The 15,012-nt window shown below is 41.0% G+C and overlaps 1 protein-coding gene across 10 annotated transcripts in view; it reads left to right on the top strand.

Moving 5' to 3' along the window:
• Window positions 1-15,012, top strand: part of CREB5 (cAMP responsive element binding protein 5) — a 262,926-nt gene that overhangs the window by 91,422 nt on the left and 156,492 nt on the right. The gene's annotated exons all lie outside the window — the stretch shown is intronic.

The following is a 15,012-nucleotide window of genomic DNA, read 5'->3' as shown; positions in this document are numbered from 1 at the left end:
TTTGTACTCAGAGTTGGGCTTTATTCCCTGTTTAATGCTCCTGCTTCTTTTTCTTCTGTTTATGCTAAGACATGTTTTCTGTAGTCCCTTCTGCTGCACTGACCTTGGCCAACCTTAAGATGGAATCCCATCAAGCCACATGTGTGCAGCAGCCACAAGTCTCTGGGAAGCTCAGGTGAATTACTTAGGAAATTATTACAAGTGAGCCATTCATAGAAATAAGTTGTCTTGTAGCTTGTGGCTAGCAGACAGGGTGATGTGGGAGAAAATGGAGTCTGATACATGGATCCTTTCAAGCCATTTCATCTCTTTTAGCTAGCTGCTGCCCAGGTCCACACGTTGACCTGCAGACCGAACCGTGCTGCTCTGCGTGTGACGTTTGGGAGCTCTGCCTGCTCCCCAGCCTCCCCTGTTGTTGTTTGCATCGGCATGTTCAGGAGCTGCTGACTCAATTTCTCCTGACACTGCTGAGTCAGGAAGAAAAAGAGCAAACAGCACTGGCCTGTGTGTCAGACACAGCACAAAGGGGTGATTGTTCACATCTCGCTTCTATCCCCAACCACATACTCCCGTGCCTTCTCAAAAACTCTTTCTTGCTGTAAGGTCTAGGGAGGGGTTGGAAAGTACTGACATATATCAAGATGACTTTCAGGGGACTGAAAGGAAGATCATTAGCCAGGTAATAAATAGCCTGTCAATGAGGAATGGAAGTGGTTTAGTGTGTTTCTTATCTGACTTGAAGTCAACTGTTATCCTGAAAGTTATGCGCTTGTTATACATGTTGGTTAAATTTATTAATGGACGCAGTATCTTATGCCTCATACTTTCTACTTGACAAAAGTCCTAAGCTTATTAGAAATGTTGCTTGTTCACAGCAACAACACCAAAAAAAAAAGCATCAGGGATACTGTGTGACTTGCTGGCCACTGACTCTTATTAGGATGGCTGTCTTTCGTTATGAAGAGAGACCAGCCCTCTCCCCATGGTTGTTTCAGATAGGTAGCAAAACCACACTCAAGCCAATTCTTATCTAAGCAGTTTTGAAGAAACAGGTCATGATGTTTCCGTTCTGGAAAGCTCGTCCTGCCCAAGAACTATAGGAAAGCAAAGTCAGAACAGCGTACTGCACCCATAACTGCATCTGAACAGAAATAGCAAGCTTTCATAGGCATAGGTTGGCTCTCACATCAGAGTAAGCCATAAATAGGACTGAAAAATGATATACAGAACTTGGAGAATAGGGCATTGATTGCTTCATTTTAGTGGTTGGTATCTCTTACGTACCTCCCACATACATATATATAATACACACTGTATAAATCTTCTTTAAAGGTGTCGTCAAAATTTATAGTCAGAGCTTCTGATTTATATGACTCTTTGAACTGAAACAGATGTAAAATCATTTTCGGATGGAAGAGGAACTCAGAGTTGCAGTGGGTTTGATGCGACAGATCAAGCTTTCCTAGACCAGAAATTATCATTAGAGCTCTGTACAGCTGAATCACATAGCTCTGCTCTTCATCACAGGGTTGCACTTAACATGCCCTGATGCATGATTCCAGCGTGTGTTCTATCCAAGTGTCAGCCTGTTTGACAGGTAACTGAGCTGCAGTAAAACACTAACTCAAACAATATAGACTTTGTTTGGTGTAAGGCTTTTTTTTATTTCTTTCTTTTCTTTTTATTTAAGAGAGTAATTTGCAGGTTCCAGAGAAAGAGCAAGCTTTGGGATGCTGCCTTGCACCATGTCAGTTCAGAGAAGGACTTAAATGTTTGCTGGGGGTGGCAGAATGGCTATAATGATGGAGTAAAAAGTGAAGACCTTTATGTGCAAAGAACTCTGATGAAAATTTAGTTGCTCACTAAGAAGATATGTTTGTATCTGTTTCAGTAAGGGAATTGGCATTGATGTGGTGAACAGAAACCACTTCGATTTTACGTGGTTTATCTTGCCAGTGTATTTTCTGAATGCTTTCAAAGGGATGTAAAAACATACTATAAGTTAGTAAACTACTATAAGTTAGTTAAGTGTTAATGTTTTGGTTGGTTGGTTTTTTTAAGCTGGTACCTGGCTGAAAACCAATGACAACAGTTCATAGAAAAATGCCTGGGGGAAAACACAGAAATTATAGGCTATGCGTAAAGTGTATGGATCCTATTTTACCACCTGTAAAAGTAGGCCTCCCTATTAATTGATGAGTTGAGTTTTAGAAATCAGTGGTATAGTATGGTCGCATGTAAGGCATATATATGGTTTTGTTTATACTTACGGACAGGCCAAATATGCATTTGAAAAAAACCCCAAAAAACCCAAACCAAAACCCCAATATCATTTAAATCAAAAGCATGGATAAATGTAAGATCTAAGATGACAACATCACCAAATTTACTTCTTTTAAACAAACGAAATGATGCTTGATTTAGAGGGAAAAATAATTTAAATAAATCTCATTTTGGAGACCTTCTAGCAAAGTTCCACGGGGTAAATCATAATTTCAAATTCTCTTAGCAATGTTTAGTAACAAATTGCAGGGAGCTGGTGACTGGATAGAACCTGCAGGTAGACTGAGAAGAGTTTGTTTTGATGAGTGCAGGAACAAATTAGAGAGTGTGTTTTAGAAACGTTTGCTCCTATGAGCATCTGTATTCTGCCAAGAGACCTTTATTCTCAGTTCACATAAACGAAGTGGAATTTTGCCAGTAAAAGAAGGGGTTGTGTTACTCCAGTTGTAGGATCCAGGTCCTAATTGGTTTATGAAATGAAGGGGGCAATCTTTGAGCTATTACCAGCTTCCTCTGCTGCAAGTGAAGTGAATCGCAGCTGTTCTGATAGGGTCCATAAAAACTTGGCAAGGTAATAAAATGTTTTCAGTGGACAGTTCTCCAAATGAGTGAAATCCAAATCCCTCACTTATTTGACAGTCTTTAGAGAATTGTATATACTTCCTGGGGAATTTTGATTTCTATTATGTTGCTTTTATTTAGTTCTTTAACCATAGCATCCAGGCTGACCAGTGCTGTAAATGCAAAGGGCTCAAAGTAACATTCTCACTTCTTTTTAACCCTACAAATTGAAATGCACTGTGTACATATCAAACATTTGATAGAAGAAAAAAGTTGTGCCTGTTGTTCATTTTCTACATTTTCTTGCTTGTGTCTTTATACTTTTCTGTCCTCCCCATCTCTTGCTCTTTTTTTGTGAGATTAAAAAAAAAAAGGCATGGTTAGCATCAAATGATCCTAGACAGAAATTCTTCTGGTGCTTCTAGTCCCATGATTTCTTTAATGAAAATAGTAGCTTTTGATCTTTGTAAATTTCCTTCAAGCAACTTAAAATTTTCTAGACCTGGTCAGAAGTCAGATATGTTAATCCTGACTTCTTAGCAGAGCAGTTGTTCTGAATAATTTGTTCAGCTCATGGCAGTTTTGAGAGTGATTATGTACATCTAATAGTCTCTAAAGATTCCTGGCGCAGGTTCAAGTACAACCTGACATTTTTGGTATCATTGTATATGTTGAGGAATTCACAATTTTCTGTGAAGACTGTTCAGCGTTCATTTAGAATTCTGTTCTTCTCAGCATTCCCAGCATTAAGCTTTTTTATTTAGGGCCTGGATGTCTTTAAACATACCTTCCCCCCCCCCCCCCCCCAAATGTCTGTGATTTCCCAGGCAAAGACAGAATGACCCCACCTTTGAAAGTAAGATGACCTGAAAAGAATACAAATAGAGAACATCATAATGAGAAGTTTCTTAGAGTAATGAATCGGGTTTCCAGGTTGGTTAAATCTCAGCTGATTGGGCTTGAAGCTCACACTGCTGTGAGCATTCACTTTCACACCTGTAACTGGGCATTTATACAACATATCATCGAAGCTTCTCCCTTTATATTAGTCCTCATGTGGTGGATGTTGCTTGTCTTATCTTAGATAGGGGGCTGCTTCTGGTGTCTAGAGAGCGACCATGCCACTGCACTTCAGCTGCAACGTGCTGTCTGGGCAGCCTCTGATCTTAAAGGAGTGCGACTAGGAAGCAAGTGCTAGCTACAGCTGAGTATCTGGCTTCCTTTTCTGACAGGTGGTTTCTCATACCGCATGTCCCTGCCTTGTAACGTGCAGTAGGGTTGTCCCACGTATTGCATAGGAAGATGTTTAAGAGATGCACAGATCTGAATGGTGATGCTCCCCAGGGGCATCTGGGCAGAGCTGCATGCAGGAAGCTTCCCTGACATACTCATAGGGTAAAGCTTGTGTTCTCAGCAAGCGTTTTTGCGCTGTTACTGGAAACTGCCCCTGGAGAGATGAACTGCTGACTTAATGTGCCTGAAGGAATCTCTCTTTGGATATGCTGGACTTCATTAATTCATTATCACTGCGAGTTGTTGACGTAACTTTTTTGGGCAGCACATGAAAGTGGGCAAAAGGCAGCACTAGTTTTTAGATATTCAGTCGAACAAGAAGGTCTGTCAAACTCAACAGGCTGTTAATAGATGGCTGATCCTGGTTGAAATACTGCTACAACATTTGAAGAAGTGAACTGGAACTGGTAAAGAAAGGAGACCAAATCTGAACCAATTTCCTATTATTTCGCTCAGTTTGTGCTTGTTTTGAGTGGTTTCATTTGTTTGAGGTTACACGGCACAGGTATTAAACTAAGTTCATACCGAAGATAGGTGGTCAGTAGATTATAAAATCAGAGCTGGTTAATACATACACCGAATAGAAGAGCTGTGTGGAAAACTTTACCTCCTTAGAATTAATTTCCTTCTTAGCCTGTGTTAATTTCTTCTTTTTCTGCCATCCGTTCCAGGCCCACAGAGGAATAAGACATAGACTGTCTTTGAATTGTTTCTGATCTGTGGGAAATAAAATAGGAAGCAGAATAATATTTCTACTGTGAAGTAGCAAAGAAAGCTGGAAGAAAGCAGCTAGTGAGTTCCCTTTGTGCCATGCTAAATGGATGTGGAGAAAGATAGGAATTCTGGGCTCCACAACAGGGAAGAAAATCCATACTTGCTTCCAAATTTTCCCCTGGCCTCCATATAGTTCTGTTGTTCCAATAAGAAATTTGTGACTCAGAGGATTTATTCAAAATCTATATAAAACATAATAGGCAAAGTTCATTCCAGAAGCCATCAAGTGAAACTATATTTCTCTGTGGGGAAAGCTGGGGTCCCTTCCAGTCTGGTCTTTTTCTGTACACAGCCTAGTAGCATGGAGCTTTTTGTTGCATGTTAATGCAACTTCAAGGGTTGTGGGGCCCTAACTCCTATAAAGCAAATGCTAGAAACAATATTGGACCCAAGCAGAACCCATAAATGCAGAGGGAAGCAAAAACCCTTATATAAAAGAAAACAGGGTTTGAGAACAAAAGCAAAAAACCACATTTCAAACCTCAAAGGAAAAAAAATAAATTTTTGTTTTGGAGGAAACGTCCTTGGAAATATTCAATTTTCCTTATGACCAAGTTGGGAAGCTGTAAGATGTGTCCTTGAAGACGGTGTAAATGACTCGAAGCCAAAAAAACTATTCCATGTTGACAATAAAAACCCACCACTGAGGTATACATTTCCTTCTTACTCCTCCTGCTTGCCCATTATACGAACAGGAAAATAGAGACACCCCTGCCATGTTTACAGGCCCTGCCTCATTATTTGTATGATGGACAGAGAGCTAAAAACTATATTGCCAACACTGCTTATTGGAAAAACCTGGAACTAATTAAGGGACCTCATTTGTTAGTGCTCATATGTTCACCGGTGGAAATTACTTGGGAGAACAGTTCTACCAGGAAAGAACAGTGCTCTGTAATAGAACTGTAGAAAAATGACAAAGGCAACAACAGCTTTGGGGGAATAGGATGAAAAATATTAACCTAAAAAAACTTTACTACATTGGCTTTGAAAGTCAATTTTTTTTTTTGTCTTCCAGTGGGGAAAAGAGAATGTTACTTGCCTGAACTAGATGATGACTTGTAGTGTTTCTACTTGTTAATGATTTACTCTACTTGAATGAAACTTATGAATTGCAGTGGAAGTTTTAGTTGAGTAATTTTCAATATTGGGTTATTTTATTACGGGTCTGCTGAGTGTTCCTTTCTACGGTGTCTTCTTCCAAGAGCTATGAGCACTGTGAATCATTTTCATGGTATTTTTTCAAAATCGAGGCTGTGCATTCCAAAACCAAGGAAACAAGCTACCCAGGCAAAGGGATTTTTAGTATTTCAGCATGCTACTCCCTTTCTCCCTACATTTCTCCTGAGCTGTCTGCTTCATTCCAGATCTGCTCCCACAAGCAGACACAAGTCTTTGTTTACAAGTCGGGTCACAGGAGGTAAGTATACCTGTTGTACAGTGCCGCCTTTGTTGTTGCTGAGATGGGCTTTTCTGGATGGGAAGCAGCAGTGCTGTTGTTTCTCCCCGGCAAAGCATGTGGCACAACACGGTGCAACAGAGAGGAGAGTTGATGAGTAAATGATGAGTCATTGTCATTACGGCAATAAAGTGTATTGTCAAATGAAAAAAAAAATCTGAAATCAGTGGAAGATCAGTCTCTGAAGTTTTCAGGCTTTATTGTAGTTTCTGTTTGCAGTTGCTTCTGTATCATGTAGTGTGTGCTGGATGCATTCTCTGTTTTGACATTTGCTGTGACAGTGTAAGATATACATATGTACACATGCTCCTGTGGTTTGTTGAGGCTACGTGATCACTTATGGTTGCACCTAGCTGCTCTCTTTCCCTCCGGTTCTCTAGTTTTGCAGAGTTGCAAGGGGACATGATCTTTTACTACAAGTTCTGACATTTCCACTCGCAGTTCAATGGTGGCTCCAGGGTTCAAACATGCAGTCTAAAAGTGAACTAAGCTAAGGGGCCGTTACTGTCAAGAATAAAGCCACATACTGTAACTGAGTGTAATCAGTTTGGATCACATTCGCAGATTCTTTGTATTAGCTTTATCAGGTTGGGCCATCAGAGAGCAGATAGACAGGTAAGACTGAAAGACCTCTGAACCCAATTAAAGTTGTACCGCAAAGAAATCAAATTCATGTGGTTTACATTTCAGAAAGTTACATTTGGTGGGCTGTACTTACTTTTATTCTGTAACCTAATGCAGACCATGTGAACATTTGAAACGCTTTTAACAGTTAAACCAGCTCAAATAACACAGAACCAGAGCAGCAATAAAGAGTGAATTAAGACCGATTCCAACTACGGCCAAATTTTTTTCCTCTTAAAGAAATATAAATGAGTGATATATTTAAAAACTACCATATATATATAGTAATTTTGTCTTCAGCTTTTAGCACTACAATAGCCATTCTCTTATCTTTTAAAATAAATGTTTGGTTTAAAAAGCAATCCTAAACCCACAGTCTTTTACTTGCATTGTTTCAGCGTGAGTTTGGATGTGCTGTGGAACCACTGATATTCCTGTTGATGCACATAGTTTGGGGATTGGTCATACAGCTCTGAGATAATCCTGAGGAGCTGACATTTAAAATACTTGGCACAATAAGAGCACCAGTATGTGAGGATAAGAAAATAGGTGTTTTATTTGCAGTCCCCTTTCTTAAAACCAATAGATGTGTGTGCAGCTTGTCGTTTACAAGCACTCCTTGCTCACTGATGTTAGATAGGCCTTATGTGTGGAGCAATAGAGGTTCAACTGGTGCAGATTGGTCTGTGTTCAGTTTCTCTATTTGATGAACAAAGACTGAATGAAAGTCCTGAAGCCTCCAGAAGATCTGGCTGGAGGTGGACAGTGCCAAATGTGCCTATGTCCTGCATCTAACTTCAGGAAAGTGATGTGGTTTACATCCAAAGGGAACAAAATGACTGGCTTAATTAGCACCAGGATCATTCAGTGGATCGGTTTCCTCATTTTTGCTCTGTAACACTGATTTTCCAGGACTTTGGGAGGTCTTTTGGGCCTTGGGGAAGGGGATCAGGCCCACAGCTCTTGTCTGTGTTATATTGAAGGAAGAACTTCCTAGGGCCCCAGCCCTTTCCTAGCATCTCCAAGACACCGAAATGCAAACCTCGTGCCATTCTGCTTTTTGGCACAGAGCCACCTGGCTATCAGCAACTGAGCCCAGCTTCCTGGCTTCAGAGCACGACTGATAGCCTGAGTTGGATATAGCTCGTTTCCCCCAACAGCTGTCCTGACGTGTCTGCGTGTATAACAGCTTTCCTCGCTGCTGCTCCTCCTGTAGAGCTGGCCGCTCTGTTGGCTTTGTCCCTCCATTTCCCGTAAGCTTTTGGGGCTGATGTGGCAGGGAGCATGTTCAGGCACAGGTCTCTCGATTTGGCATGATTGAAACCTAAGGTTGTGTATCACTGAGACTTTTTTGTGACTGCTCTTCTTTCCATGGGCCACAGACAGCAATTCAGAAGCTCTCATCCTCTCCCTGGGGTGAACAGCTTGAAGATCTGTTCTCATGCTTATTTTCCAGAAGCAGACAATTAGAGAGGAAAGATCTGTGTTGAATTTTTTTTTTTTTTTTTAAATCTCAGTTGAAAATGTAGCAAAACACTTGTTTTCTGTAAAGGAATGTCCCTTGTATCACCGTTCCCAAGCAGTGGCTGATGTACTGCTCATGAAATGCAAGCTGTTTCAAAATGTTAATGCAGGGAGCTGGGGCTGCCGTTGCTAATTCTAAGAAGTGGTTGGACTGGAAGAAAATCTCCATCTGCACCAATGCACAGAGACTGTTCTACTGTGTGGGGACCAGAACGAGTGGAGTGGAAGGGGACACACTCCCTCCTCTCTCACTTTTGTTATATACTGGGCTTGGCAGGGTAGTTCAAGATGCTTGCATCTAACTAGGAAGAGGGGTATATCCTGGGAAGATTAAAACGGGACAATGGATGCTACTTCTAACACTGCCTTCTGTCACTCAGAAATGAAGAAAAACAGATGACTTCTTCAAGTTCTTTAGAGAACAGATGCTGTAAATGTGGAAAACACTTAAGTTCTGATTATGAGAACAACAGAAAATCCATCAATGAATAGATCAAATCAAGTGGATGTTGGATGATGGGCAGAAAGCAATGTCAGAAATTATTGAAGTGGTAGCCTGAACCTAGAAGAGTTCACTTTGGGTTCTTATTCACCACTGTTTCTTTATGATCTTTGGCAAATTTCTCAGCCTCTCTCGACCTCAGTTCACCAACTGTAAAATAAGGAAAGAAATACTCCCTCACCTTACAGGAATGTTAAAAGAAATTTAGATATTACAGGAGCAGAAAGTAAATAGGTTCCTCTGATACAATGTCTTGAACATTTGATGTAATTAAACATCAGGATTTTTTCTGAATATATAGTTCTTTGCCACAGAAATAAAGAAGAATGACAATATTATGTAATCATGTCTAAAATAATGTACTGTTAATTTCCTGGAAGTTAAAAAGTACTGCTGAAGGTGCTTTAAACAGAGTGAGAAAAATCAGAATGCTTATACTAGATTTTCTCCAGTTGTTGAGAAAATCTAGTCCCTAGCCATTGAGAAAATCTAGTCCCTCCCATGGCAGAGGGGTTCGACTAGATGATCTTTAAGGGTCCCCTCCAACCCAAACCGTTCTATGATTTGCAGAAAATAAATTGATATGGGAGTTAATTATCAGACATATTTTGTAAAGGCAATAGAATGCTAATACACACAAGAAACATAACTAAAAGTAATTTCCTTTAACTTTTCAAAATCAAGATAAAACAAGAGCTAATAAACATTAAGTTTTGTTTCAAAGGACTTCAACATATTCAAATGTAGGAAGACTTTCATTTTCTTTCTCTTTTTTTCTTTTTCAATTAAAATAAATTTGTTAATGTCCTGTTGAATCAGACATTCACAAATCCTGCAAACACTGATTTTTCTTTTGAAAAAGTATTATGCTTCAGTTATTTTTTCTTTTCTCATTCCGGTTAATTAATTCTATTCTAGTAGCCCCCAAAGACTCTAAAACAGATTCCATTCTTTGCAAAATACTAAAAAAATGAGTTTTATGTCAAGACAAGTACAAGCCTACAATCCTCTCCCTTGTCTTCAATCTCTCTATTGCATGCTTTCTTCTCTGTCTTTAGAAGGTATCCATTCATTCATCATCTTTTGTGTGTGTGTGTTTTCCTTGTTTTCCCTAGACTGGACTATGCAAACTGTCTTAGTGGCAGACAGACTCTGAGGAAGCTTTCCATCCTAATTCCTTTCCATTAATGCAAGTTATTAAGTACTGCCAGCGTGCATACTGCCTGTATAACAGAAGTAAAATGAAAGCAATACACTTCCCTAACCCCCCTCCTTCCATGGGGCGAGTGGGACATGCAACAGATAAAAGTGACACTATGACAGCAAATGTTGGAAGCATATCCATGCAGACTATTTAAATCAGACAAAGCATTTTAGAAAGGAAGAGAATTAAGTTTCCCCATACATCCGAAGGAACTCCTTCTGCTCCCCCCCCAATGGCAAGAGCCTGCTGAACTCCACGCGAGTTCCTCCGTAGCCTTCAGTGGACAGCCTGCCACAGCCTCACAGAGCAGCTGGAGAGGTGATTAGAGCCTATAGAAAAGTGCTGCGTGTGCTCTCATGCCAGCAAACTTGAGCTTCTCATTAGGGTATAAGAATACCAAGGTAAAGGTGTAGGGGAGGAAATCCATTATGCCATACCCTGAAAATACCCAGCTCCTATGAGCAGGGACACACCAAACACAAACACTAGATCGTCCAGCAGCCCTTCAAAGTAAAAACCTTTCTAAAATAATAGAAACTTCCACCTGGTGTGCTTTCTAGGCTCTTAGAACAGATTGCTCCAAGAATACTTCGTCTTCTGTTTTTTCTAACAAGCTATTAACAACAGATGAAGAATAATACCCTCGAAACAATTAATGCAGCCTGGGGCCTAACCAGAAAGTCATTATTTCCAAAAAGTCCTATTGACAGAACTGCTGCAGCAACCTTTCAAAGCTGCACCCACATCCGACGACAACAACAATAAAACACTGTGCTATTTTTCTTACCTCGTAAAGTTGTCATCTCAGCATAGCTAAACATCTTAGTTGCCACCCAGCCCGTAAACATCCTTATGTGGGGAAGGTTATCAAATAGGTCATTGAGAAGCAGCTCTCAAATTATCTAGAGTATTATCTAGAGCCCTCACATTTCCTGGAGCCCTTTCAATCTGGTTTAAGACATGGTTGTGTTACAAAGACACAGCTATTTCTTGGCCATTGCTAGTCTTCCTGATTTATTAGCTTCTGCTAATGGATAAAGACTAAGTGCTCAATCTAATCTGACCTTTCAGACATGCTGGCTGTCAGAGTGCCTTTGCTGCTCACCCTGTCTGTTTTACTGGTGTCCCTCTAGGAAAGTGTAGCAATCTAAGGAGCAGAGCACATTCCCTTTGGGTTACCAGCTTTAATTCTGTGCCCTTCACGACTTCTAGTATTAAATGTGGAATACCAGGCTGCTGCTTCTGGGAACAGGACCAAGGATTACTGCCCTAATCCCCTTCTAGCAGGCACCCTTTCGAAGATGCCCTTAGTGAGACAGGTAACAGTCTGCACGGCATTTACACCAGCTTGGGCACCTTCTCTAGCCTGCTGGCTGCCAGTCCCTCCCTCCTCTGCACTCTTTAAGACTACTACAAGGAGACTGCGCTGTCCTCTTCTGCAGATTCACTTTTAGAGGTTCTATAATCAAGTTTTGCTGACATTAAAATTGAGATTACATAAAATACAGATGCTTTGAAGTATTAAAAAATGAAATGGTGAGGGACACCATCTCTAAAGATCAGCTTTCCCCATTTAAAAGCAGTGTATTCCCAGATTCTGGGTCCCCTTAACGACTTCTCTCTCTGCACAGCCAAGGCCTGCACCTCATCAGCAAACAATGGAAAAGAATCACGTAGCAAGATCCTGCACAGTTCACATTTATTTAACCCTTTGTCACCACTATATTCTTTTCACCAGGCGTCCTCTTTCTGTCTAAAACAGATGCTGGGATTGCTGGTGTCAGAGAGTTAATCTTATTAATAGTTTCTGTGTTTATTGTCAGAGGGACTTGGTTGCACTCTCCTCTCTGGGCCAGTAGGTCAGGGGGTTCAAGTTCCCTACCGAGGCTTGGAGTGAATCTCGGTGCTGACTGTGCACATTGGCCTGGGAGAGGGGGAATATGCTGCACTGGTACAGACCCTGAATTTCCAGTAAGACATTAAAGTGAGGTCTCTCCTATCTTTTTCAAATATGCTCCAGGCAGAAATTACTGAACCACTTCCCCCTTAGGGTATTTGGGGGCTTTTTTTGTACCACAGGATATAGACCTGGTTCCCTGTGCAGCCCTCCTTCCATCCCTGAGGGATGCTAAACACCTGTATCTGCCTGTTTGTGAGTGCTGCACATGTTGTGGCACCGTAGATGATAGAGTGATGCAATGTTGCTGTCTAGCACCTTGCTTTGTTAAGCAGACTTTTTTTCTTTAAAGTTGGGAGAAAGGACAATGCAAAAAAGAAACTCAAGAACAAAAAGAGAAGGGTTCAAGTGAACACATTACCTGACAGCTTTGTTCGGGCTCTGTGAACTTAGAACCTCTGTAGTAAGATGAATGTATTGGGTGTAAAAGCCAAATGTTGGCAGCTGCACTTCACTCCTTTCAAACAACAGAAGGATGAGAGTTTGTGTACCCCACACCAAGCACCAGCTCTGGAGAATGGAGGGCAGTAAGGCTAGCTCACCACACTGCCACCCAGCAGGAAAGTGCCCTCTTACCTTATGTCCCTTAGGAGGGATGGTGGAAAGGTGAAGTTTTAAGTGTCGGAGGGTGAGCCCATGCACTTGAGGTACAGGGGACTGACACACCCACTTCAGACTAGCAGTAAGTAAACAGATTTATGTTGGGAGCAGGAAAGAATGATGAGTCTAAACTCCTTTTCATAGGATGGAGTGATGATTAAGCTCAAAAAAGGAGAAAGGAAAGGAAGGGAAAAAACCTGAGCAGGATATTTTCTTTGGGCTTTCCCTGGAACTGTCCCTTTGTCTTCCCTAAGTGGAAACTTCAGGAGTTCACCTCAGCCTTCCACCCACCACTCCTCTGCGCTGGGAGAAAGCAGCAGAGGGGGTAAGAATGGAAAAGTGCTCGTGCTCAAGTGTTTCCAAATGTTTCACAGCCATATGCATTTATCGGTTCTCACCCTCCACCCTATCACCACTCCCTCCACATAAAATCAGACACTGAGCTCAGGCATCCAGGCAAGAAGGAAGCCTCTTTCTCCTTTTGTAGAAACCTGCAATGTTTCTAATGCACTACAACTCAGCTAGGACAACTTGCCAGAAGGCAATGTCAGAGAGGTGCTGAAGAAATGAAGTTCAAAGATTTCCCAGGGAGCCAGGTCATTCAGTGTGGGAAGCAAGCAATAGTCCTTTCTGGGCTCATGGACACAGGGAGCTTCAGCTAGACTGAAATGAAGGATTAGCAAAACTATTCTCCCACCGTACCCCCTGCCTTCGCTACAAAAACAGCAGTTACTTTCCACTCCACTCTGTGTGCAAAACAAAGCTGAAACACGATATTTAAATTATTCCCAAGGATGCATCTGCTGAAAAGGAAGGCACGAGCCAGATCCTCCCTCGTGCTTATTCTTTGTCACAGTCTTGAATTTTGGATCATTATAAGGAGGGAGAGAACACACTAATTCCTAACACTGCTAGTGTTTCAATGAGCGCTGCTATCAATCATTTAGGTTCTCACTCTTTCTTATTATATTTGGATAAGTAAAATTGCCAATAGTGCAACAAAATCAGCCAAAGTCAGCCCGCAGAAAAAAACAATAGGATTGAATGTGCTCCATTGTCTATTTCTGTACGGTACAGAAATAGTAAACCAGCATGAGCGTATGAGAAGAGCTTATGCTTAGAAGGAGCCATGGCAGAACGGATGCAGGGCTTATAAATGCAGGCTGCAATACTGCACTACTGCTTTGCTGTTGGCTACTTGAACGGCTGGTTGTGTGGCCAGGTCATTTAAATGCTCTGTGCCTGTATCTGGCCTCACTGCCCCTATTCTGTCTGCTTTATATGGACACTGAGAAGAGCCGTTTGTTTATATAGCCATGCAAGCATAAAACAGACTTTAGAAACTTTCACTCATGTCGTTATTTTCAGAAAGAAAATAACTGCCACAAACTGCTCTACAAAACATGTATTTTCTTCTTTTGAAGTAAGCCTATTCTGTTCCCAATATTGCCAATAAAGGGAACAATATTAGAATAGCTATTAAATTTTCATATGCAAGATCTCAAAAAAAAAAAAAAAAATTGAGACTGTAGGGGCTCTAAAAAGACACCAGAGCTGGGTGCCCAAACCAGGGTACTCCTTGTCACAGCATTGCCCACGAGTGATTTCCTCGCACATCTTGCAATTTGGGGTTCATTTAGTGAAGCCCCAGCTTCCACATTTCTGCACCTTTAGGAGATGTTTATCTCCAATTTTCAAGACATTTCAAATCCTTACAATTGCAGGAAAATCTTCAAAACATGACCCAACAATCCTCTAAGAAAAGCAACAAATGTTTGCTTGTTTTTAATCTTTCTGGCTCTAATCAAGAGTAAGGCACAAACATTAATAAAATCAGTAATAAAGTAGGTGTTCCTTTTGTTTGACATCTGTTTTTTCATCCTGTGGGGTATGTTGAGACATGCTTTCAAGTCATGCTTTCAAGGTTTTCTCTGTGTCCATGAGGACTAGTAATGTAAGTTTTCTTTTTAAATGGAGCATTAAAGTCTTCCAGAGCCAGTATTTGAAGAAAAGAAAGACACGGTGAGGCTCACGGTAATACTGCTAACATTCGAACTGAAGAGATAATAATGGAAGGCCAGAAAGGGTCTCTTATCATCTTGGCAGTACTCAGTTACCTCTTTTCTCAACATCTCTCTCGCTGCCGTGGTTACTTTCCAGCTCTACTTGTGTAGCTTTTCACAAGTGGCAGAACCAAATCAACTATTATAGATGAATGATATATAAAAATA

This window comes from Ciconia boyciana, chromosome 2 (genome assembly GCF_034638445.1).
Source record: "Ciconia boyciana chromosome 2, ASM3463844v1, whole genome shotgun sequence".
Taxonomy (NCBI): domain Eukaryota; kingdom Metazoa; phylum Chordata; class Aves; order Ciconiiformes; family Ciconiidae; genus Ciconia; species Ciconia boyciana.
The sequence above is the reverse complement of the archived record's forward strand: the minus strand, read 5'-3'. Positions and strand labels throughout refer to the sequence as shown.